General features: G+C 37.7%; 1 protein-coding gene across 1 annotated transcript in view; it reads left to right on the top strand.

Moving 5' to 3' along the window:
* Tenm3 (teneurin transmembrane protein 3) overlaps positions 1–27,385 on the top strand; it is a 1,292,348-nt gene that overhangs the window by 268,900 nt on the left and 996,063 nt on the right. Inside the window, exon 2 of the mRNA XM_029480772.1 lies at positions 27,122–27,285. The gene's annotated coding sequence lies outside the window, so the exon portion shown is untranslated. The remainder of the gene's footprint in view (positions 1–27,121; positions 27,286–27,385) is intronic.

Below are 27,385 nucleotides of genomic sequence, written 5' to 3'. Positions count from 1 at the left end.
CAAATCAATAGCATAGCATTTTTTCCTCCCCATGCTAGGGAATTAGGAACCCAGTGTTAAGTTACCATGGTGAATGGAAGCAAGCATCTCTAGAAGAAAGCAGGGGCCAGAATTGAGTCCTGCCTTCAGTCTTCTCTTCCTTGCTGTCTGTCATTCATTCCATTTCTCCCATTGTTGCCAGTAAAAGTTGGGCTCGATTTGCATGCACATAGCTGACCTGTGGTTACTAAGGTCCACAGATCAAACAGCTAACTTCACCACTGACAGAATGTAAAAACTGAAGAGGACTTTGAGGGTCATAACACTAAACATGCTATTTTCTTAAAACAAAGTAAAAAGACAAAGTTTTGACATCAACTCTTAGAAGTTTACCCTTCAGATAGTATGTTCATTCAACAAACCCCTGGTGCTTGTTATAGACATATTTTGTCAATAGATAAAGAGTAACTTGATCAGATATATGCAGATTTATTTGTGAACATAATTGAGTTTACTACATAAAATTGATTTTGTCAACAGCTGATTGAGCCCAAGAGATTTCACAGAGAGTTTCCATTTAAAATTTTAACCAACAATAATATGTAACTGAATGTATAAGATCGCATGCTGCTAAAATGAGTTATAAAATTCCCATTAGATATGCAAGTATAATGTTCTCTTTCTGCGGATCTTAGATATCATCATGTGTTCACCTTTACATTACAGTAACTTCTGTGATTGTTAACCTTTATCATATTTAATCTTTCAACATGATTTTATAGCATTTAGCATCTAATGAAACTAACACTACATGATTATAAGTGTAATGCATTGCTAACTGGAATGAAAAAGCATGTCTGAGCTTATTAAATAATAACTGCATCCTAAAGATTGGACCCATCTGAACTGATTTAGCCAGTACCACTGCATGCCTGATGAAGATCATCATTTTGTTTTTTTTCAGAGGGGAAAGGGCAGAGGGATTCAGTATTGTGATGAGAATCACCCAGAAAACACTGAGGCTACATACATGGCGAAGCAGATGAGCAGTCTGTGCCCTCTGTCACCCAAGAACACTTCCAAGTTGACACGCCACATCTGAGGCAGGTTTCCCTTGGCTTCAGTTTTGGTGGTCATACATATCTTAGAAATATCCCAATCCTTTTTAGTGGGCTGTACACATCTCCTGTTAGAGACCTTCTGTACTCTGCTAAGTGCTTGGGGACTTGAATAACTTACCCTCAGGCTTTCTTTCCTTCAGAATAAAATAATATTTATAACACGCGCAAAGGAAGATGACAGAGTTTTAACATCAATGGATGCAAACCTATTTAAGAGAAGAAATAGATATGGCTCAATAAATGAATGATAGAGTCCATCCTTATGTGTAATATTGATGCATTAAAATGTGGTCCCTCTTTTCAATGGCTCTTCTTCGTCTCAGAAACCCTATTAGGCTCTTTCTGTCTCCTGCTCCGTAAAGCGGAGCACAGCCGCAGCGAAGGGGCTCCTTTGAGGTTGCTTCCTCTTTCAAATAGCTGAGTTGGCTAACTTTGCTTTTCCTGAGTTGAGCAGGTGGAAGCAATGTCTATCTGCCGAGCTAAGCTAATTTTCCTTTTCCTCTTGGCATCCAGGGCTTCCCTTCCTTCCTCCTTAATGGATGGAAGTTCTTTGGGGAGGCCTTTTTTTCTTCTTCTTCTTCTTCTTCCTTGTGTAAGTATACAGAAAAGCAGTGTAATGTTTTCTTCAACCTTATTAAATTGCATTTCACCCTTGAAAAATGACCCGGCGGTTCAGTGACTGCTTGGGTGTGAAATATGACAGAATATGGGGATGTGTGGAAGACCTTGCCTCACACATCCTGTCCAGAATTGGAATGACACTTGGGGGCACAAAGCAGTCCCAGATTCTGCAGGAAGGTGGGTGAATGGGGTCATTTGGCACCATAGGGACTTCAATTCAACCACAAAGAAAAATGTAATTCCCACTCTGCTGCTTATTTATGAGGCTGTAAAGTTGTCACTCAGAGCAGAACCTTTTATGGCTTTTCTCCTCAGTCAGTAACCTAGCCCAAGAAGAAAAATACGTCCTTCCCAAGAGGGAGCTTTCCCTTTAGTTTTCAGGTTAAGTGATGTTTAAAAAAAATTGTTTTGCATATTAATTTACATTTCATCCCTCAGGAGAGAATTCCATCCCATCTCTTTTTTCCCTGGTGGTGGATTCCTTAGTCATTCCTGTCAAGATGATTTTGTTGTTGTTGTTGTTGTTGTTGTTGTTGTTGTTGTAGAGTTACAAATGTTTACATTTGCTTTCTGGTAGGCATTAAAAACTGCCACGCAGGAGCTGAAGACATAATGTGGAGAATTACAGAGGAATTTTCCTAGTTTGATAACTGTTGCTTTAATGAGTGCATATCTCATAATATCAACTCTGGGTCTGAGCTGAGCTGCTTCTATGCTGTGGAATGTGTTACATGCCGTAGTAGAATTTCAGAAATAAAGCAGATCTCCCCTCAACCCACCCCCCATGCATGCCTTCCCTGGGTCTTGGATTGGTGGATGGGTAGAGAATACTGATTAAAACAGTTAACACAATGTCTGGGTTTATTGTATTTTATTTTGACAATGACCAGAAGCAGCTTGGGAAAGAAAGGGTTAATTTGGCTTACACTTCCTTCACAATCCATCTCTGAGGGAGGTCAGGGGAAAAGCTCAGAGAAGTACCTGAAGCTGAGACCAAAAAGCAGTGGTTCTCAACCTTCCTGAACCTGTGACCCTTTAATACAGCTCCTCCTAGCCAGGCAGTGGTGGCGCACACCTTTAAGCCTGGCACTTGGAAGGCAGAGGCAGGTGGATTTCTGAGTTCGAGGCCAGCCTGGTCTACAGAGTGAGTTCCAGGATAGCCAGGGCTACACACAAAAGCCCTGTCTCCAACAACAGCAACAACATACTGTTCCTCCTGTTGTGATGTTTCCCAACCATAAAGTTATTTCATTGCTACTTCATAACTATAATTTTACTAGTAAAATTTTTGCAGGAATCACAATGCTATTAAAGGTTTACTCCCCAAGGCTTGTTAAGCCTGCCTTCTTACATAATCCAGAATCACTTGCTCAAGGATAATACCACAAAGAGTGGGCTGGGTCCTCTCATATCAGTCAGTAATCAAGAAAATGCTCCCAAACTGACTTGACCACAGGTCAGTCATAATGTAACAACTCCCAGAGGACTTCTTCCAGTGTGAGAATGGTTGTTTTAAAATTCTTCAAAGAGCAGCACATAGCATCTGTAGTTTCCAGAATATTAAAGTCATGGAGTAGAAAATACAGACAAATCTATGGACATATAAAATTATATTAGAAGCCCATTCCATTAATAGGTCATGTTATCTAAATTGGCAGTCTTCTCTGTTAAAGTACATATTAAAGTCTTTTAAATAACGGTATCCATATTTTTAATTAAATGTGATAAACTAGTATAAAAACCAAATCCTGTTGCAGGAGGAGAAGACTCTTGTCTGTTGAACCTTTCTGCTCAAAGAGAACAGTGCATTTTCTCTGGTATGGGGTCATCATAAATAGAGAGTCCTTAAATTCTAGCTCTTGAAAGAAAAACAACCAATTAAACTCAGGCTTCTGACTTGATTTACCTCATCAGGAGCCACTTCAAGGGTCTGAAATTGTCATCACCCCTGTCTTCCATATGTAGTCACTTTATCTGGCTACTGGCCACTTTATCACTATATCCAGTCTCAAGTAACACTGGACCTAGTAATCAGTGATGTTGCTGTCTCTTTTGTTCACGACATTTATGAGAAAACTCCCTGGGTTTTTCTCCTTGCTTTCTACACTGAGAATTAGATAGATCGCCATGTTCCCTTGCAGATATCCATGAAACTATTGGACAAGGAGCACAGGAAAGCCAAGGATGTTTCTTCTCTCTGTCTGTATGACTGGTAGCTTATTTCGTTTGGGTTTTGTTGCTTTGTTTTTATTCTGCCTGGTGTCTGTTTTACATGGTATTAAAAATAGACTTGGACTCAGGCCTTGACAGGTTCTCTACCACTGGGCTACACTCCCAAATCAAATTACTTAGAGAAGTACCGGTATGGAGTGCAATTTGAAAATAAATAGACATTGAATAATAAATAAAACAGAGAACTACTGTGCAGGTTCTGTTTTGTGATACAAGTGAATGATGATTTTCTGCTGGACCCACTTTTTATATGAGATTCAAAGAAGCTGGCATCTCTGAAACAAACTGGAATTTTTAAGAATAACAAAGTAAACTGATGTCATTTTGGAGATGGTGCAACATGCATGGATAGAGGACACAGACTTGAGTGTAAGTAGTCAAGAGCTCCTTCTAAAGTCATCGTGACTTTTCTGTTGCTATGGTAAGACAGAATGACCATGGCAACTTAAGGAAGTAAGGGTTTATTGGGGACATACAGTCCCAAAGGAACAGGAGTCCGTGACCATCACTTGTCCTTATAGGGTTCTGGTATCAGTAATACTGGCTGCATAAAATGAATCTGGTACCATTACTTCCTTTTTGGTTTTAGGAAATAGTTCAAAGAAAGTGAATCTTTGCTTACGTAATGTTTTAGTGCAATGCAACTGTGAACCTATCCAATTCTGAGCATTTATTTGTTGATTAACTGTATAACGGTATCAATCTGTCTCATGGCTTACTAGAGATGAATTAAGCTGTCAATATTCTCTTGGTTTGACTTGGTAGATTCAAAAGCTTCATCCATTTCTTAAAGATTATACATTATTTTGCAATCTAGATGTTCAAAGTGTTTCCTAATTAACCCTCTGCATTTTCCTTGTGTCTGTTTCAATGTTTACTCTTTCCTTGTTTCATTAATTGGGGTTCTCTCTTTCTTTTGGATAGTTTGGCAAAGGATTTGTCAATGGTGTTAACTTTTTTTGTGTGTGTGAGGATTTTTTTTTTGGACATTTTTTTTTTTAGATATTTTCTTCATATACATTTCAAATGCTATCCCAAATGTCCCCTATACCCTCCCCCTGCCCTGCTCCCCTACCCACCCACTCCCACTTCTTGGACCTGGCGTTTCCCTGTACTGAGGCATATAAAGTTTGCTAGACCAATGGGCCTCTCTTTCCAATGATGGCCAACTAGGCCATCTTCTGCTACATATGCAGCTAGAGACACGAGCTCCGGGGGTACTGGTTAGTTCATATTGTTGTTCCACCTATAGGGTTGCAGACCCCTTCAGCTCTTGGGTATTTTTTCTAGCTCCTCCATTGGGAAACACATTATCATTTCATTTACTTCTGGGTGTTTTTGAGTCTCTGCTTCATTTATATTCACCCTAGACTTTGATGCCAGCTGATTTGGCTTTGACTTGAGTTTGCTTTATAGGCTCTCATGATGTGGCATAAACATATTTGTTTGTGGCTCCTATGATTTTTACTGTAAGCACCCATACTTACAAAGACTCCTCTCAAATCTATCTTTGCTATATCCCAAAGATTTGTGTAAGTTGTATTTTACTTGGTTTTATGGTGATTTAACTTCTTCCACACATTTTCCAGTGATTACCTTGTCATTTAGCAGTATTGTTCAAGCTGTCTGTATTACTATAGTTTCTGTAGCTTTGCCTGCTACTATTTTATTATTTTATTCCTGTAAGATCTTCATCGGTAATTTTTTAATTTTATAGTGTAAAATGTCATTTCTTTTAAGGAAAGTTACATGGGTACTGAGAACAGTGGTCATTCATTCTTCACTGGTTGGATAGAAAGTTCTATAGATTTGGTCAATTATATTTTCTCTATTGCTCATGTTAACTTTATAGGTTCTTTCTTGAATATTTTATCTAATGGTTTATCTATTGATCTGGCTGGAGTATTGAAGCCACCCAAACATTTGTATCTACATGTATCTGCTTTATAAAATTGAGTGCCATAATATTTGGCACACATTTACTTACAATTGTTTTTTTTTTTTTACTTTTAAAGGGAGTATTTCTTTTAGTAACACACACTAACACAAACTAACGGTGTCTGTTCTTATGCACGGAGGTGTGTCTCTTAGTTGATTCCAGAAACAATCAAGGTGAAAGTCAGGATCAACCGTCACTCTTTCTTTACTTCTAGTGCTTCTTCTGAGCCACCTGCTAATGTCCTGATCGTGTTGCAAAATGTACATTGGTATTGTTTTGCAGCTCTTAATATTCTCTGTTTCCAGTTTTGACAACTTGATTATACTGTGCTGTTGGGAGCTACTTCTCTAGATATAGCTTGTATGGGTATCTATTTTTCCCTACATTTGAGATACTTTCTGTGACAATTTCATTAGTTTTAATCTCATTTCCTTCTTAGACAAAATCTGTTCTTAAATTTGAACTCTGGGCCATGCCTCAGATGCTGAGATGTAGTCATTATAATTTGTATTATATTTGTTTGCCTGTGACAAGATATTATATTTCCTAATACATTGTTTTCTATTTCTAATACACCTTCTTCTATTTGATCTAGTCTATTGTTGATGCTTTCAACTTAGATTTCTTAAGAGATTTATTATTTCATTTCCAATGTTTCTGTTTCTTCTTTTCAAGATGTTAGTTTCATTACTAAGTTCTTAACTACGTTTGTCTTTCTCAGTTATGCTACTGATTTTCCAGGCTACATTCTGAATTTATTTCCATATTGCAGTCTTCTATTGGTTTGTTTGAATCTCTTTGAAGTCATAGGCTGTTTGGAAAGCAGACTGAGAATTCTTAGGAATTTCAACCTCTCGGTAGCTTTGGCTGCAGTAATGGAGAAGTAATACTCTCTTAGAGGTATAATGTTGTCCTCCTCTTTCATGTGTCTGCTGTTTCTGAGCTGCAATTTGCACATACTTTGGTTAAGAGAGCCCACTTGCTTTTATGTGGGCTGTCTCAGTGAGCACTATACACTTAGGGTTTAGTCTCCAGCACTACTAAGAAGAAACTCATTTATTTTGCTTAACCTTCTGAAACCAAAGAGCCAAGGCTGGAGCCATGTGTTGCTGGCTCCTTTTGGTTTACTGCCCTCTGCTTCTCTGTACTTTTCAACAACCCTATCATCTACTTTGTGATTTCTTGTGTTCTTCCAATCTTTTTTCTCTTTGAAGTCTGGTCTATTCATTTTATCATGACACCTCCTCTTCACCATGTCTCACACACACACACACACATACACACACACACATACACACACACACACATACATACACACACACACACACACACACACACATATAACAGTCTATAACCTACCATAGTCTGTAGTCTTTATCTTACTAAGTAAATTCCTGTGACTATTTTATATTTGCAGTAAAACTCAGTTCCACACACAAATATATTAACTACATAGTAGCCCTTTGTGGCTCTAATTACAGTATCTACACAAATCTACTTACAATAAGTTTCTTAAGTTCCAGTCTTGCTCTCTTTTACTACACATATGATGATTTTTTTATTTTTACCCTTTTCTTCACCTCTATGTAGTTTCATTTTGCCATCTATAAAAAAACTCATAAACACAGCATAGAATGCAAAAAACCATGTGGGAACAGTGTTCGTATGCATAAGCTATTTAGAACAGGCACAAAATTAACTCTCATGAGTTTAACAAATATTGTACGCATTTAACTCAGTATTTATAAAAAAATATCTACATGTAGAATATAGAAGCATATAATTAGATCAATAGTCATCATAGCACACGTGGAATCTATTTTCCTCATTTCATATATATACATATATATATATATATATATATATATATATATATATATATATATCACAAAAACTATTTCATATGACATTTCTTTCAGTTTGGGATTATTAGAGCACATTCTTTGGTGGATAAAAGGAAACACTGTCTTTTAGCCACTGCTGGTACCAAGCCTTCCAGCTTTGATTTGATTTTGATCCCCTACCATATTTGCTGTTTATAAGATGTATGGATTTGAATCTTGAAGTTGCCTGCTGACTTCTAAATAAGCAGGAACTTAGGCAAGCAAAATCATTCACCTAATTATTTCATGGCTGACACTCCGGATAGAACATGTATTAGAAGTTTGCGAATGATCAAGTAGCTGGATGTAGGTGCAGTTATTGGCAGGTCCCTGTGCCATGGGTCTAGCCTTATTTCTTTGCACATGACAAACTTTTTCATGTCAGATTTAAAATTGCGGGAGATAGTCCCGGGCTGGAAAACATCCTAGTGAAGACTTTAAAATTTTTCCCTTTCATCCTATACACAACAGAAATTCTTTTATTTTTTCAACCTGATGGAGCTTCTCTCTATTTTCATGTGATGGTAATAGGCCCTGCAAGTAAACCAGATAATAGACTCTTAAAGTTTCTGTGTGCAGATTGAAAGAGCACATTATAGTGTCGGCCTTTCCGGAGGCCTCCCAGCTTAACCAACACAGTGTATAAATACAACACCAGCAGAAGTTATAACAATGGTTCCTGTCAGCCTGTCTGAGATAGTTAGAGAAGAGCAGTGGGGAATAGCACAGTAACCCAGAAATGTCCAGATTCTTCTGGCCCCTTTTATTGTGATAAATCTCCTATGAACTTGCAAAGAGGTATTGTTTGCATCCTGTGTGTCTGTGTCTAGAATGGGGTTGTGTGTATCTATTCGTCCTAACAGAACTATGTGGAGCAAAGCCTGATTCAATTATAAGTGTGTGTGTGGGGGGGTGGATGAAACACTTTGCAGGAGGGAAGTAGAGATAATATATTTGAGCAAGATGAATTAACTACATTCTATACCTCCTCTGTGTAAGTTTTGAATAGTGCAAGATTATGTGTTTGGAAATCCGAGTGCTGTTTCCTTGTGGTACCAGAAGAATAGCTCTCATGGATGCTGCTGTCTTGTAAGATGCAGCAGATAACTTGCAGCAAGCTGAGAAAATTGAGGTTATGCATTATATGTAAGACTGTGTTGTTACTTAATAAAAGAACTAAAGGAGATAATTGCCCTAAATGCAGACATAACATTACATTCAATTAAGGATCTCTAAGTGGACGTTTGAAAAGAATAGAAGGTGCATCAAGATGGAAGAAGTGAAGCTCAGAATGACAGGGTGTCATTCTTCTATGAAGTAACATTCCAAGATTTTTTTCTGTAATTGGAATTTGGTATTCGTTTCTTCCTAGTGTGAAGCCGCTACCTTCCTATCATAAATCTTGCATACATTCCTATTTCCAAACTGTGTAGGTTCTTCACACTCAAAACTTGCCTCTTTCTTAAAAGCCATCTGAAGTTCATTTTGCATCCCATCAAACCTATTAGGATTTTCTAAACTCACACAACTCATAATTAAAACCTTTCTAGTGAAATGTCTAGTGTGGCCTGTCAACACACATACAGTAGAGCATAAAGCCAGGAATAAGACTCAGAATGAGTCTAATACCTACCAATGGGTTCAATGTAAATGGAATATTTTGATGGTGTATGATGTCAGTTGTTCCAGTATTCCCAGGATAAACAGGAGCAGCTGTTCATCTTAGATGCCTCCCCTTTGTGGATCAAAGGAAAGAGAATGTGTCCTGCAGCCACACATAGCCCCCTACTCCCCAGAAGGCGAGAACAGGACATTACCTTTCAATTTTTGTATTGCCATAAAACCCTTTCCCTGGTGAAGTATAAAGAACATAAGACCTGTGGTATTTCTTTTGTTATTTCATATGTATGAAATTTATATAACTCAGACTTCAGGATTCTCCTTGGAAAACACACATGCTGAGAATGAGAGACCACGTGCTCAGCCCAAAGTGGGGAATCTCTCTCAACCCTTGAGTCCCAACATCTCCCAAATTCAAGAAGTGCTAAGAAAGAGCAGGACGAAGGCATGTATGATCCAGGTGGCAGGCAGCAGTGCTGGGAAATGGGAGCTGCTAAACCGGACAGGCCTTGAGCATGCATGAGCTCACCTCAGCCATCGTTCCCTACACATGACCTCCACCAGCCCACATTCTGGCATAAATGCAGTAGATAGTCTCTAGGTCTTGAAGGCCTAGTCAGGCATCAATGGGAGAAGAGGCACTTGGTCCTGTGAAGGCTTGATGCCCCAGTGTAGGGGAATGCCAGGGCAGGGAGGCGAGGGTGGATGGGAGGGTGAGGGAACACCCCCATAGTAGCAGGAAAACGGGGATTAGGATAAGGAGATTCTGGAGGGGAACTGGGAAAGCGGATAACATTTGAAATGTAAATAAAGAAAATATCTAATAAAAATAGCTGATACATTCTGCAGGTGGGAAGATCATTCTCTTTTTTTTCATGTGTGTACACTGGTAGGTTTCCTACGCTCCATTGTGTAGCTTCACACCCATACAAGTGTGGAGAGCGTTAACTGTGCTTAGTGGATTCTCAGAAATGCGGTGGGGGTGGGGGGGCACACAAAGTCAGAAGGGAAAGAGCTATGTTGGGGAAGGTTGGAGAGGCATCAGACAGGAAAAATAGGGTGTATCTTGTTTCATCCCATCCATGATGCATTCATTCCTCCATCCCCAGAAAAATTCCCCCTTGTACATAATGAGGGTTTGCACACACAGATTCTGTTTCACTGTACACATGTATGAAAGACTTAAGAAAAACAAAGGCAAGATAAAAGCACACCTGCAAATAAAAAATAAGTAGGAAGCCAAAGTCACACTGGGAAGACTTCAGCTCTGTATTAGTTCAGCTTTGCTATAGCAAAGGTACCAAAATGGGTAGCTTGTAAGCAGAACTTTCCCAGGGGTCTGGATGCTTAAAAGACGAAGACCAGAGCACTAGCACATTAATAAGAACTTTCTCCTGTGTTGTGCCAATTTCCTGTCCTTACATGGTGCACAGAGGGAGGTGGGGGTGTGGGGGGGTGGGAAGAGATTCTTTTTTTGAAAAGAGTAAATTAAATCCATGCATGATGAGCTAATTCTTCTCCCAGAGACTTTGTCTCCTTGTACATAGCTAGGGTTCAGGCATACAGAGTAGGCTAATGAACATTTAGACCATAAAAAACATTGAATATTTCTCAGTGTTAGAATATACCTTGTTTAAGGCTGGGAGTATAGTTTAGTGAGAAGCACTTAGCTAGTGTTCATTCCCAAGTTTCCAAGACACTGAGTATGATAGCCAGCCATGAGAGGAGGGGTTGTCTGTTGTCTTAGGCAATAATCTACAAGTCAATCCAATTTGTTCAGGATTTCTATGATGCCTGATCACCCATTAAAATGAAATTTGATTTCAGGTAAGTAACAACTCTATGAATGCCTTTTAGTCCCTTTAGATTCACTCTGACTCCTCCGCATTGTGATTCATATGTTATTCATTCTCATAGATATATCATGAGTATCTACTGAACGGACATATCTTTGTTTCATAGTCAAGTCATCCTGGTGCTGTGTGACATTCTTGAAAGATCTCTATCTTATTATGCTGGATAAATATGTTTGGAGACCATCTCTTCATGAAGGTTTTCTGTAAACCTATATAAATTTTTATCATATAGATTAGAATAAAATATTTACGATTTAGTGTAATTATATTTCTTATTAACTATTTTATTCCAACTTTTGTCATCTCATTAGAGTAACTACTTGTGCGAATAAAAAAACACTAACAAATAATAGCACTTTATGCACCACAATTTTGATGCTAGCATAAAAATTAACATATAAAACAATGAATTGAACCCTTATGCTAGCACAATTATATTTTTTCATTAACATTCTTAATTTAAGCTATATCATTTTTGAAAAAAATGATACTTGCTATCATTTCTACTTACTATCATTTTAATTTATATACTCTTGAATCTTATTATTTGATATGTATCAGATGATGTTTGAATTTTGGGAGCTTTTATGCTATAATTTTATCCCCATTTTCCTCATTCAGTGATCAAAAGAATTTGTTTAAGGACTTGGCATTCAGAAACTATAAATGGTCTTCTTTCATTTAAAATTATATTATTATTTCTGTCATGTTTTTATTGTAATATGTTGGCTACCATATGTACCTTCAAAACTATCTGATATTTTAAAAGAAAAACATTCAGAGACTTTTAAACTGACAGCACTCCTTTGACTGGTCTCAACAGGAGGGAGTGTTTGTCCTCTGAGAGCATATTTGGTTTTTTTTTTTTAATAGCCAAAATTTTTCGACATCAAATCTGTTAACTAGCCCCCATGATCTCATTGGGTAATGTTATTCTTGAGCATAAATGAAGCTGGACCCTAATAAAATATTATCCTTGTGTTACTCATAAAGTAAAAGAAATATTGGAGACTATTTCATGAACAATACTCATTGTGTGAAGCTCCTAGCAAGATTAGCTTGAAGTGAGTTTGATACATTGGGAGGAGAAGATGTTAATACAGAGCCTGATGCAAGCACAGATGTTAGGAACATAATCCAAGTCAGAAGAGAGAAGAAGGGCTGGGGGCTTCTCTGCTAATGTCCTTGATCATAGCTGAATGCTAGCTTGATTAAAATATAACAAATAACCCCCCCCCCAAAAAAATAGGGCATGGAAAACAGATAAAATGCATCAGCAGGAAATTATCAAGTTACATAAAGTGATGCGTAGGTCAGACTTCACTGGACAACCAGTCCTCTTTTTACATGATCATGTGATGATATTGAATATGATAGTGAAAGCCGCCATTGTCATCATTTACTTTCCTTCTTCCCATAAACAAATGCCCAATAAGAGGGAACTTGAGGATATTGGCTTGCAGTTCAAGGATATATAGCACATTATGGAGGCAAGGCAGGACAACAGGAATGTAAGGTGGTCCCATCGTATCCACAATCAGGAAGCAGAGAGAGGTAAATGATGATGTTCAGCCTGCATGTTCTTAGCTTTTTCTTCCTTTTTCCTCAGCTTAGAATGCCAGGCCCATACAATGGTGCCATAAATGTTTAGAGCAGGTCTTTTAGCCTCAATTAACTTAATCTATAAACTTCTTTATAGACATGCCCAGACTTTTATCTCCATGGTGATTTATCAAGTTGATAGCCAAAATCAATTATCACAGTTCTTAAACTATCTCTCAAATTCCTGGCTGGAGAGATGGCTCATGAAAGTACTTGTGCAAGCATAAAGATCTGGTCTCAAAATCCATGTAACAAGGTTAAATGTGGTAGTATGCACTTTAATCCCCAAACTTTGGAATCTGAGATAGACATACTCCATTGGATGTGGAAGGTAGACACCCAAGACTAAAGGAAACAGTTCAGGCCAATGAGATACCTCATCTCTAACCAAAGAAATGAAACCCACAGTTGGCATCTGGTCCATATTCATGCACACACATGGGCACATGCAAACCCATGCAAAATAAATGTATCAAATCACCATATCTTAAATCTTTGTATACTGGATTGATTGTCTCCTGTACCTAGCATGAAGCTTTCTTCCCAGAATCACCCCTTAATAGCTTTGTTTGAACTATTGACACCTCTGCTGCTGTGTTAGTTTTTATGCTTCAAAGAATTCTTAATTTTTCATACTCCATTTTTTTTAGAATACATTCTCCAATAGCATAAGCAGTATGTTGAAGGTTTTGCTTGTCTACAAACTCTGACACACCAGTGCGATATGAATGAGGGTCCATCTATAAGGCTAAGAACTAAATTTTCATTTGTAATATCTCTGGGGTATTTTCTTGATGGGTATTTGGGGTATTTTTCTTGATGGGTATTTGGGGTATTTTTCTGTGGGTTTCTCATAGTCTAGACTATTAATTACTATCTGGGCATTTTGATATTCATATCAAAGCACTGTTCATGATAGACTTTGGAGAGCAGAGAAATGTTCTCTCTCCATAGAAATATTAAGGCACATTTCCTTGGAGTTATCCCAAGGAAGTAAGGACAAAGGCTACTCTTTCCTCCCTGGATATATTTGTGATCACCTTCTTCGACCCATGCTGCACTGTGGCTGTTTTGTGCAGGTTTTTTGTGTGTAGCCACAGTTTATATGAGTTTATGAGTTCGGTAGCCATGTCATATCTAGAAGATAATATTTCATGGCATTCCTGCACATAATTTGCAAATGCAGTCTTTATTTAAAATTATAATTATGGTTTATTTTTATTGGTTATTTTACTTATTTACATTTCAAATGTTATTTCCCATTCCAAGTTTTCCCCCCACAAACCCTCTATCCCTTTCCCTGTACACCCTGCTTCCATGAAGGTGCTTCCCCACTTACCCACCCACTCTTGCCTAAGCACCCTACCATTCCCCTCTGTTGGGTCATCAAGCCTCCACAGGACCAACGGACTCTCCTCCCATTGATGCCAGATAAGACCATCCTCTGCTACATGTGTAGTTGGAGCTAAGGGTCCCACAAACTCACTCTTATAAGAAAAGAATTAACACATGTGCTTGTATAAAAAACTAGAGTGAATAAATTGAAATTCCTCTCCAATGGGCCCCACAGAAAGAACATGTAGCCTTTATCATGGTGCCTTCTAGAATACAGCAAACCAACACAAGGTGCTCTTTTAGCTCCTGATTTTTCAGACTAACACACCATTAGTTCTTTAATTCTTCCTGTCAGTGTGGGTGTATAACTTGTTAGCTTTCCAGTTAGCTAGCAAGGCCTTCACCATTCCATACTAGATATGGATTACTTCTTCTGCATTTCCCTCTGTCCTATTTCTAGGCATCATGACCCCTGACCCGTAAGAGTTCACTAATGTTGGATTTCTACTTTGCTATTTATTTCAGATAGCAACAGTCTTGTTTTGCAATGTTCTATTGAGGTTATTTTTTCATTTCTGTATATTTTTAAGTCCCTGATGCTCTCTGTTTTCAAAATATACTTTATGGTTAATAACACACTGCTTTTGTTCAATGGATGAAATACTTTATCTCTTTGAGGAAATTAATGTATTTTAAAGCCTTGTTTTCCACTGAACAGTGTCTATTTAATTTTGAGCTTTTGTTTATTTGTTTGTTTTGATCTCTTTCTTTATACTAAAAGCTTCTTTGGATGTCTAATCTTCATCTGTTAATTGTTAACTGTTCATACTTAAAAGTTGGAAACAAACATACAAAATGCAAATGCTTCTCATTAGCTAGTAGATGTTGACTTTAAATGTGACCCTAGGGAGATCTAGCTCCTCTGCTGATATTTAGTACCTGCACTTTGGATGTTTCTGTTTTTGTAATTTTACTTATTTACTTATTAAAAGGTTGTCTTATTTTGTTAGAATCCTGTTGAATCCTGTTGCGGGTGTCTCTCTGTCTCTGTGTCTCTCCTCTCTCTGTCTCTCATCTCTGTCTCTCTGTCTCTGTCTCTCTCTGTCTCTCTCTGTCTCTCTCTCACACACACACACACAGAGAGAGAGAGAGAGAGAGAGAGAGAGAGAGAGAGAGAGAGAGAGAGAGAGAGAGAGAGAGAGATCAGTCTATTTTGTCTGTTGAACATGGCTTTCTTGAGCCTCAAAGGAGGTCAGATTTTCCAATGTTAGAAATAATACTAATTTTTCTTTGAGAATTTTCATACATGCAAGCAAGGAAACACAACCATATTGCCCCTCACTTCCCCATTCTTATATGTGCATGAGTGCAGGACCATCCCTGGAGTCCAGGCAACCTACCAGTGACCACACTACCAGTCAATAATTCTCCCCCTCCAGCATCTAACAGCTGTTAACAGCTCCTCAGTTAGGGATAGGGCCTTGGGAACTCCTCCCCTGCCCATGATGGATTGTGGTTGGCTTTATCTTGTGCAGGTTTTCTGAAAGTAGCCACAATTGATCAGTCTCTGAGTTCTGTTCCATGTCACATCCAGAAGAGAACCTTTCATAGCATTACTGCACATCCTCTATCCTCCTTACATCCTTTCTTCATTCTTTTCTGTTATCTCTTACAACAAGGTTAGGGGACCCAGGGGATTGATGAAGGTGTCCCATTTGAGACTCAGCAGTCCGAGTCACTTATTGTCAGCACTGTGGTCACTTATGAGTCTCTGCTTTGACTAATGCCCATTGCAAAATGAGGCTTCAGGGACTACAATTGAAAGCAGCCCAGGTCTGTGGGTCTGCTGTACGTATTCAGATGGCAACTACACAGCATGTCCACTTAACAAAGGATGAACAGAAGGTTCCATCATGTGCACTATGAGCTGTCAAGCTATAAGCTTTGACCAGATTTACAGTTCCAAGTGTAAATTCCCTCCTCTGAAACAAGCTTCAAATCCACGAAGGAAGCCATAACAGCCACGCCCTGTATACTAGTCATCATATCTTACCTTGCAGATGTTATAGCATGGACGCTCTAGAGCTGGGTAAGAAGCCGGATGTCTTTTCTCCCCCACCAGCTAGCATAGCACCTTCTACAACTATGAGTGTTCTCAACTGGCAAACTGTAATACTTATTAAACAAATTTGAGAAATGAGATGTAAAATTCACATTATATTTTCTTTGTATGATTTTTAAACTTGTAGTCATATATATATGTGTGTGTGTGTGTGTGTGTGTGTGTGTGTGTGTGTGTCTGTCTGTACAGACAGACACACACACATTAAAAACTGTGATGTTTGATTGAACAACATCCCAATCATCAGAATTTCTCCATAAGAATACAAAGTTCAGAAAAGGGGTTGTATTTGAAGTCTAAGTCAGCTCCCTGGGCCATTTGGGACCTTATTTTGTCTACTTCTGATCTCATACATATATATGTATATATATTCCTGAGCAAAAACTTATATTATAAAAATTATATTCTAAGAAATGTTTGGGAAACAGTGATTATTAACTTTCCATCAAGAAGACCGAACCATATATTTGCCTACGTGACCTGAACATATTTGTGTATAGTTCTATATGGCATTCATGTTTGTGAGTATCTTTACATTCTAGCAGGAATGGAGGTCAGCTACCAAACTTGTGTTAACTCACAGGTTTGATAGCTAGCCCTCATGCTGGCTATGAATCAAGCAACTACTGCAACTGAACTTGAAAGGAGGCACTTCATTTATGGTCAAAAGTAATGGGCAGAAATCATAAGGAATTTGTAATCACGTATAGGTTTTTCCCTCTCAAATCATATCAGTCTTATGATTTTCATGTGATTAACAATATTGTAGTAACTAAAGTTTGCATATTATTTTGTTTTAAATTCTTTACCTAGATATAACAAATAAAATGCTCTTATGAAGAAAAATTAGTTATTTTATCTATTCATTAATAATTGCAAGAAAATTTTCATTAGCTTATATAGCTTCTAGATGACATTAAGTATTTTATATCTAAGACACATTATTATATTGATGTTTTCATAAGCACAGTACTTTAATTATTTAATAAATGCAAACTTATTCACTATCAAAATCAGCATATATTTATAATATGCTAAGCACCTGTAAAACATAACAGTTTCACACAATAAGCCCCATGTAAATCCTTCATGAGGACCATTGTATTTAATAGAAGATATCAAAGGTCTGTATGGAGTATTCAAAAATGCAGGAACGCTCTCTTCATAGTTATAATTTTGAGAGCAAAGCAAAACAAAGAAATCATGTCTACCTCAAAAAGGGCTACTATATAATTTCTGGAGGAGATGATACTTGGTCTGGGCCTCAACAGATCCTAAGAGTCCAGAGAAGCCATGTAACTAATGGAAGAGGATGGAAGCAGCAGCATCTAACTGTGCTTCTCACAATATCATGGGAAAGAAGTGTCACGGTGTTTGCTCTTCTCTTCCCCGCATCCTCCCTGGAAAAGCAGGAACAGAGGCCCAGCTAACATGAAGGGACTCCAGAACATGAAAGTCCCAACGTACTCTTCAGAGAGATCTGAAAACGCTACCAGGTTGTTTTGTTTGTTTTGCCTTTCAGAAAAGCTTTTGTAGCTACCCCCTGAACAGATGTATTAGAGAAAAGGTTAAGTTACATTACAAAGGAAACCCTTGAACAATCTGTTCAATAATACAGGATACCTTCCTCTTGATGTGACAGAGTGGCTGGTCTAGGCTAGCAGGGTGCCTCTTCTGCACTGGGTCATTCAGGGAACCAATGTCCCTCCCTGGCTCTGGCACTCCATGAATATTATTATTGTCCTCTTGGTCAGATCAAGGCCACAGTTGTATCCATCTTCCATGCAAAGGCAAGAGTTGAGAAGTTAAAGGCCATTGACAGATACATGTTCACATTATTTTAGATCCAATGAAATGCTTGGTCACCCTACCTCCAGGAAAAAATAGAAAAGTCTTTCCTGGTATAGATACACACCTGCAGGAACAAATTGAAGTGGATGGAGGGAAACTCCCACTCTGACACAGTCAACTTTACATGTTTGTAATGTATAATTTCTCTGGAGTTATAGAAAATTTGTTTTCATGCCTTTATTGCTTAATATAGTCTAACTCTTATAACCAATATTAAGAATTCTGTACTGTGATTATACAATAACATTTCAAGATGTGTCTAGAAAGGCTTGTTCATGTACTAACGGAGTTTTCGAAATTAAGTTGTGTGGCTGAAGCAGACCCCAAAGAGAAAATGTGATTCATGCTGTTTATGTGTTTAAGTTGATAAGATCTGTGATCCTCATATGTATTTGACAGCCCTCCAACAGCAGTTTGCAGTATGTTAAACTGGGACTTTCAGAAGATAACATAAAGATTATAAAAATCCTATTCGAGATTATGAGCTGTAGACCACCCAGATAAAACCATGTATTTGATACACATTATGATTATTTAAATCATTTTTGTAGAACTGATTCGTGTCACACCTACAACTTACAGTCTGCTGATCTTTTCAAAGATAAAATCTATTCTGTGAAGGAGCCAGAAAAAGGATACTATAAAAGGTGCCTTTATAAAAGTAGGATAAATGAATATTTTTGGAGCTCTATATTAGCTAGTGAAATAGGAAAATCATACTGTTGTTAGGAACCCCTGATGAAGAAGATGGCCTAGTTGGCCATCAGTGGAAAGAGAGGCCCATTTGTCGTGCAAACTTTATATGCCCCAGTACAGGGGAACGCCAGGGCCAAGAAGTGGGAGTGGGGGTGGGGAGCGTGTGGGAGATTTTTGGGATAGCATTGGAAATGTAAATGAAATAAATACCCAATTAAAAAAAAGGAACCCCTGATGAATTTTAATATTAGCGAAAACTCCTTGTAAGGTGTGAGTAAATGTTTTTAACTAAACAAGTATATTTTATAAAGTTCCATTCTTTTAAATAAGTATTCCTTCAATGACTACACAAGGTGCTGGGTGCTTATAACTTGTTAGATTAATATGGCCTTTTTAACAGTATTTTTTTTTGTATCCCAAAGTTGGATGGCTAAAACAAACAACAAATCCTTCTGCTAGGTGTACATATTTGAAATAAAATGAAGACATAGTAGCCTAGTTCTTTATGCTATATATCAAAAAGGCACTAAATGGACAAATGTACATTTTGTGAATAAGTTTTACACTGAAAATGGTTGTTGCAGTGGTCTTACCACCTTCGGCACCAGGGTGAACTTCTATAACTCAGAGAAGTATGGAAGATTAATGAAATATGATCAGGCTGTATTTTATTCATACATCAACCTCAAACTTACATAAAAACCTCAAAGGTGTTTTTAAAATTAAATGGGAAGGGAAGAAAGACTATGAATCCAAGGAAGAAAATTTCTACACATATTTTAATTGTTGGGCACAGAATTAGTTGTCAAATCTTTCCTTAGTTAGTATTCCAATTTAATTACAATCTAAAGCAGCAACCCCAGCACTGATGGTGACTGACAAACTTGGCTGGATAGGTGTTGGCAGGTAGTGGGGTTAGAACCTCAGATAAGATGTGTATAAGGAAAGGAGTATGGCCACAGACCATGAAAACTGTGACCTCTGAAGAAAAACAGTGTGCTGAAATCACCCAGTGCAAAGAGAAAGTGCTCTCTCTGTTTGATATTTGGATAAATCTTAATAACTTAATTCAGATCGCCTTTATTTCCTCTCCCATGCCTATTACTTAATGCACAGGAGTACAGAACCTTGTGTTTTGAAGATGGCTAACCCAATAGTAAAGCCTGCCATGGTGCTTACGTGGCTAAGTAACGCTGAGTCTGAGATTCTGTTCATCCCAAATATCCTTTTCCTAAATCAGATAGGGCTGTAATCAGTAGAGATACCAACGTTACATAATCATCAATTGTGTTTGCTCTTAGAGCAGCTTTCCACTAGAGATTTGCATGATATTTGCATTTATGCCATGGCCTTGTCACCGTGTCCTAATTAGTGGGAAATTGGATAGCAAATGAAGATAAGAGAGTCAGGAAAGAGTGGAAGGGCTCTCCAGCTAAGTTGGTGTGGAAGGGATTATTTAGAGATGGGGATGAGTGGGGAAAGGGTGGGCATAGAACAGGGAGATGAATGGGTGATTAATTGGCTCAAAATAAAACAGAACACAGGCAGCATCTGAAGGATCACCAAATTACTGCCAACCCATTTGCAGACTATCCTATAGACGTTAATTTATTTCCAGCAGATAATTTTTGTATATGTAGAAGAATTAGAAAGTCAGCAAGCCCCATTGTTGCTTTATCCATTATTTATTGAGAAGGAAATGAGGGAAGAGAATGGATACAAATTAGACATGCCTAACTGTTCTGAGAGGGCTCTAAAGGGCTGTGATTTTCTACGGCCTGAAACGCCAGTAAAGACTGGAGTTGCCTGTCTGTCCTTAGACCTTTGGAATTAAAATAATTGCCTAAGAATTTCTTTAAGTTTAAGCTGTTTCCATAGAGTAAAGTAAACTTATTTTTCCTTGGCTTCTGAAGTTAGATATGTAGATAAACCGAAGCAAATGTGAATGGATATAAATGTGATTATGTCTAATCATCTGAAAGGGATTTGTGGCAAAATGCAACCTTAAAATGGAATTACTTTTGATAACCATTTTGATAACCAGTATAGGGGGTGCTTTGGAAAGACATGGTAAATTCATGCATCTCTGTAGTCTCAGTTGCCCCTTAGATTCTAGAATTGTGTCATTTTTCTATGATCAGTTTTATTAAACAGATAATAATTAATTTTATAATTTTAATTGTATAAGACAGCCAATACAAGTTCTGACCTCAAGTGAACTCTTACCATCTCGTATGATTTTGCCTTAAACAAAACTTGATTATAAGAAAGGTCTGTTGGCCAGCATTCATATGTTGCCCAGGTAGTCCTTAAGTCTTGTTCACAGCACTTCTCAGGTTCCCAGCTTCATAGCAATTGGTACAAGGCTGAGGATCTTACGGATCAAAATATTAGAGAGGGAGAACACTTCAGCTTTGGGGTCAAGGAAATGAGAATTTAATTTAGGCACCTAGAGCTGCTTACTGAAGAATGACACTGTTGAGAACTTGATTCTTACTCACCGCTTCTCAGATGGCACTTGAATAATTACTCAAAACTTCTTACCAAGGAATTCCTGACATTATGCATTTTAAAAAATGCAAAAATCAATTAAATACTAATATGCTGTGACTCAAATCCTTGAAAGAAAACGTCCTTTGTTTGTGGTTTGAAACCTGCCATTCTGTTTCATTATTGTAGAAGTTCCCAGCAGGCATGTTCACCCAGATTTAATTATTAAGCCATAAATGTATCTTTGAAATTTTCTCTTTAAACTGAATGCCTAGGAGTAATTTAGAATTGCTTTTTCAGTCATCTTATATGGCAAATCAGACTTCAATAAAAAATATATATATATATTCTAATGTTTTAGAAAAGTGAGCATCCCTGAACAGAGAATAGTATGAGGATGCCATTAACATGGGTAACTATGGAAACAGACTAGGTAAAAGTATAATAAGGTCTTAGACTTAAAGCTCTCTAGATCTATATAGTAAAACGAAAGCTTAATGAGGGCAGGTTTCTCCATGAGTTTGCTTATCTTCTCTTACTCTCTGAATACAACATCGTGCTTCCTATTGGAGTAGGGAGACAATAAAGGTAGCTGAAGAAATAGAAGTGTCAATCAGTCAGATCTCCTGTATGCCTAGTCGCTATTATGACTGCGTGTTAACTTCCCTTAATACAAACAATGAAAACCATCCAAGATTTTCTGGTTTGATATTGCCTTAGTTATTCTTCCTGTTACTATGATCGAAGGTCCTGACCACCCCTCCAAAAAAGTAAGTTAATGGAGAAAGGGTTTATTCTGTCTGTCAGACCCAGGATGTAGTACATCCATCATGTCAGGAGGAGGTTGAGGAAGGCAGTCACATTGTGTTCACAAGCAGAGAGTCAAGAGATGAATGGCTCTGTTTGCTAACATCCTCGTTTTTATCCACCCAAGAATCTCAGCCCTGGGAATGGTCCTACCCACATAGCTCAATCACCTTGCCTCAATTAAACTAATGACATAATCCCCCACAGCATGCTCACATGCCTATGTCATCAAGTTAACAGTTGAGATTAACCATCATAAGGATTAAAATTATATATGAATACCTGTGAATATATATAATCAGATATTTGTTGTTCATCTGATATTGTTTACAAAATACCTTATCAAAGAGAGTCGTATTTTACATCAAAATAGAATTGGTTAAACCAGGTTTCAAGCCTTTAAGATTTTTCAAAGTAATGAAAAGTATTATATATGTAATATATATAATGAAAATATAATATATATATAGTAATGAAAAGTATTATATATATTCATTTATTTGATAAATGGAAATAAAAGAGAGATGTGTGTCATCGCTGGTAGGAGAGTGTGGTAAAGCATCAGAGAATAACTAAAAAAATATCTTCTAAAGTCTCTTTAGAAGTTTCTACAAGAACTTCAAAGAAATAGCCCCATAAAGGCAAATCTTTTCAAATGTCACGACATTTACAAGATTATTTGGAAATATTGAATGTTTGTTGCATATTAAAAAGTTCTTCACCTTCTATCCTTTGAAGGAAGTCATTTAAATTAATGAAGATGCAGTTAACACATTTAGAGAACCAACCCTAATATACACAGGGAGATGCAATTATTACATAAACAGTCATATTTTCTTAAATAAATATGGATTTTCCTGCTGTCCTTTCACTTCATGGTCAAAGTGTACAGAGAGTGTGGTAGTTGCAACCCTGACAACCGCAAATATTAAGAGCTGGTATTGTAATTTGATATTTACATAAGAATGTGTCCTAAAGAGAACTCATGTTCTGTGTGCTTTCCTCGTTTTTATTAAAAGATAAAATAATCGCAGGAAAGCAACGAGGCACTTGCACACAATACAAGTAAGTATTACTTGACAACACTTACACCACCCAGTGTCTATAAAACGTAAGAATTTTTCTCCCTCTAATAATTTAAATGCCATAAAAGCCACAAGAAACCAATCGCTTTTCTTCTGTCAGAATTGGGAAAAAAAGGTTTAAAAAATATGAAACTTGCTACAATTCTGACATTAACACCATGTCAAATCATCATTTATTTATTATTCTGTCTTATAAACACATGAAAGCAGAAAACCTCCAGGCTCATGTACAATAAAATATCCCAGCATTAAAACTAAATAATAAAATGTCAAAGATAAAAGACGGATAACGCACCCAGACATCTTTCCTATATAGCCTATGAAAAAAGAAATCTATATAAATAAGTAGACTAGAAAACCTTAAATCTACAGAATTCTGCAAACCTATATCGCTGAATAGGACAGCTTACAACCTGTGGGTTATGACCCCTTTAAGTGGGGGTCAAATGACCCTTTCATAGGAGTTACCTAAGACCATCATGCAGATCAGATATTTACATTATGATTTAACATTAGCAAAATAATATCAGTTATGAAGTAGCAAGAAGTAATTTTATGGTTGGGTGGTCACCTCAACATAAGGAACTGGATTAAACAGTAACAACATCAGGAATGTTGAGAACCTCTGTCCTAGAAGGTGGTTGGGTAAGTAGGGTAAGGCTTCCTTTGCCATTACTGGATTCAATTTCTGCTTCTATGTTTGTTGCACAGGATCACATCAATAGAAATAAAGTCTCCAACAAAAATTTCACTGTTACCAATGTGACACATAAAATAAATTCATATTTGGTGTTTTGGGTATTTAAAAGCTCTTGCCACTTCCAGTTTCTGGTGCTTAAACTGCATGTGTTTTTAATCCCAGTGTTCTAACTTAATGTCTGTCTGGGATTTTTTTCTTCTTTTTCCTTTTTTGCTCAAGGAATTTGCACAAGACATTCTAAAGAGGAATTTCTCTTCCTTCCAATGTAATTTCCCTGGAAAAATAAGGAGGTCAGATGGTGATCCTGTTTTTCCCCCATTTAATCACTAGTGAGAAGGTGGCACAGAACTGGGTCATTTTACCTACAGCTTCATTAGAGTTTGCCTTTGGATATAAGCCCCATGAGCATAGAACATAGTAAATTTATAAATACTAGCCTGGATAATTCCAGTGACTGAAAGAAGGTAAGCATTCAAAATGTACACTTGTCTAACTGATGAAAGCTATCAGTTTTCATTTTCCAAAGTCACACAACCGTGTGGGACTGTACATGCTCAACTACCACTAAAAACAACACCAAGCCTGCTGTGCTCTATTTCAGATAGTGAGCAACCTGACCCTGTTTAAGAACTGATGCAGAGTCCCTATAGTGTATATTAAGTGTAGGGCAATGGTGAGCTCTGGATTTCCACTGGTTGCCCATCTTCAAACACGGTCTTCCTTAAAATGTCACCCCACTATGGTGATCAATTTCAGACCCACCCACAAAACTTCATATGATTCCGTTGTTCCACTTACAATGCATCTCTCCTTTAACAGAGCATTCCAAAGCTTTCGATATGACCATTGTCAGGGTGACATGGTGACTAATGCCTGTGATCTCTGTACTTAGGAGGCTGAGGCCAAATGACCAGGAATGGGAGGCCAGCCTGGCTAGCATGAGATTCTATCTCAAAGCCCAAGCAAAACAAAGGAAGAAAAGTCAGGAAAGCCCGATGTGTTTAGGTATACAAGACCTTGCCAATCAGAAAAAGGTTTCTTCTAACTCTAAACTTTAACACTGTGTTCTTATTAAAGAATAAAACAATTCCTACACTTTGACTAAAGTAAATATATATATGTACATATAAATATATATACATACATATACACACACACACACACACACACACACAAACATACTCTGCTCTGACACATGCTTCTTCTGCTGAGTCCCTACTCCAGAAATGTGGGACATGTGAACTGATGGGACATACGCAGGAATAGCCACAGCCAGTGTCACTGAAATAACATTTAGTGCACAAGGCTAAGTTTAAGGGTTATGGGGCAAGAAAAGTGCTGGTATTCTTTCAAAATTCATATTTCTTTCAAAAATAAAATAAACATTTGTTAAAGTATTCTTTATTTGATCAGTCACAAAGATAACTTAAATATTTCTTGGGAAAAAAGTCCTAAGATCAACAAATCAAACCAAATGCCCAAATGCAATGCCTGCTTATTAATATTATCATTTGAACACAAGATGTCCAACATAGTTTGACTTTCTAATATTCTTTGTCTTACAAGGAAATAAAAACATGTGTCAGAAGACACAATCGTGGTCTTCCAACATAGGATGCCATATTATATAAATTAATCATGCATACAAGATTGGTACAACCCGCACAATTGCCAACTCGTGTCTGGGGAGTGCTACTATATGAATTGTGCAATAAACATTCTATGCACAATAAATGAGGCAAAATGGCTGGGAAAATGGGTGAGGAGGAAGGAGCTGAGAAAGGATTATAAAATATCTTTATGAACATTAGCATAACTGAGGAGATAGTTTTCTGGCTTTATTCTTTTAACAAAGTTTCTTTATAGTGTGGCTTCCATTGTATCCTGTCATTTAGATACACACTGCACAAGCCATAGACCTGCTAAATCTATAGTTCCTTTTGTCAAGTTTGTTGCTGTTATTCAGTGTATGTCAGGTATGCTCTTTAAGTAATAAAGCTACAGTGTATACAGTAAAAGACTTTCTGAAACACCTCCCCTTAAAATATAAAGTAGACTATGCAGGCAGCAATAGACACCAGCAACATCTCTTTGGCTTCTGTAACATCCCTTTATTGCACTAGTCATGTTTGTTAGAAAAACTCCATGTTATCACAAAATTATTTTGAGCTCAGTGTGATCATTTGTGTGTGTGTGTGTGTGTGTGTGTGTGTGTATACATTCCCCAAAGCAGAAATATTACATTTATGCTTTTTACATTTCTGCTTTTTTCTGGTGTTTATATTTTGGAATGTTTATGTTTCAGAACTTACATATTACTGTTTAAGGCATCTTGCCATGTTTCTACTGTTTTATCCTTGGTTTCCACAATTTGCTTGTTCTTGGAAGTGAGCAAACTCCTTTGTTTTTTGCTTTTCAGAGAATGTATTGTGATTCCCCCCTCCCCTCATTATGGAGGGAGAAGGGTTAATAGCTATTAGTAGGTAGCTTTCCCTTCTTGAACCTGAACGAGCTTTTAAAATTTGTTTTCCCTCCCTGAATTTATAAATATTTTAATCAATAATGTATCTATTATTTCCCAAGTGAGCCCTAAGCAGTGTGTTTGATGGCCTCACACAGCCATTCTAGGAGAACAGACTCTCTCAAGCAGCTGACATCAGTGAGCCCAGCTCTGTTTCTGCTCTCCCGAGTCCCTGTATTTTTAGGTTAGCTAGCAAAGGCACACTCACTCCATCACTGGACCAATGAAACTGATGTGTTGTGCAAGGTCCCTCGCTCCCTTTTGCTGAACTTGCACTGTGTTGTCCATTGCATATTCCATGCAATGCTAGCCTGGAACAAAAGGCAGTCATCAGAGGAAAACAGAGCCTGCCCTCCACATCATAATTGTACTTGATCAGCATCAGCTCCGCATCAATAATGAGACAGGGGTCCAATAATGATGTTGGCAATGAAACAACACAATCAAAGCTTCCGTGGTTTCCATGAAGTGACTATCCAAGGTAGAAGCCCGTGCTTCTTTCTCACAGTGTCAACGATGATTGAGAACCGTGCCCTTTGTATTGTTTGGAATATTCCCTTCCCTTTGTTGCCTCTCATCCCAACTAGAGAACTACACTTGCTTTCATATATGACATCCTTGCTTTTAAAAATCTAATTAAAACTTTCCTTTTGGTCCTTAGGTAGAAAGATGGCTCTGCTGAGATGGGCTCTTAATTAATGCACTGAGAGCCTGTGAGTCCCACCTCTCAACAGGAATGATTGACGTCCAAGGATACATAAATTACACTAATTGAGCTCTGCCTTTGTATAGGCTTTTCCACAGCCAACTCATCAGAGAAGCTAGGTGAGTAGACCACCATAAAATGGTATTCAGTGTGTTCTGTGCCTTCCCAGAGGGTGGAGAAGGTCTTTCCAGGCCATTGCACATTTACAAACACGGAAGG

This window comes from Mus caroli, chromosome 8, assembly GCF_900094665.2.
Source record: "Mus caroli chromosome 8, CAROLI_EIJ_v1.1, whole genome shotgun sequence".
In the NCBI taxonomy this organism is placed as follows: Eukaryota; Metazoa; Chordata; class Mammalia; order Rodentia; family Muridae; genus Mus; species Mus caroli.
Note: the sequence above shows the minus strand (reverse complement) of the source record. Positions and strands in the feature narration are given on the sequence as shown.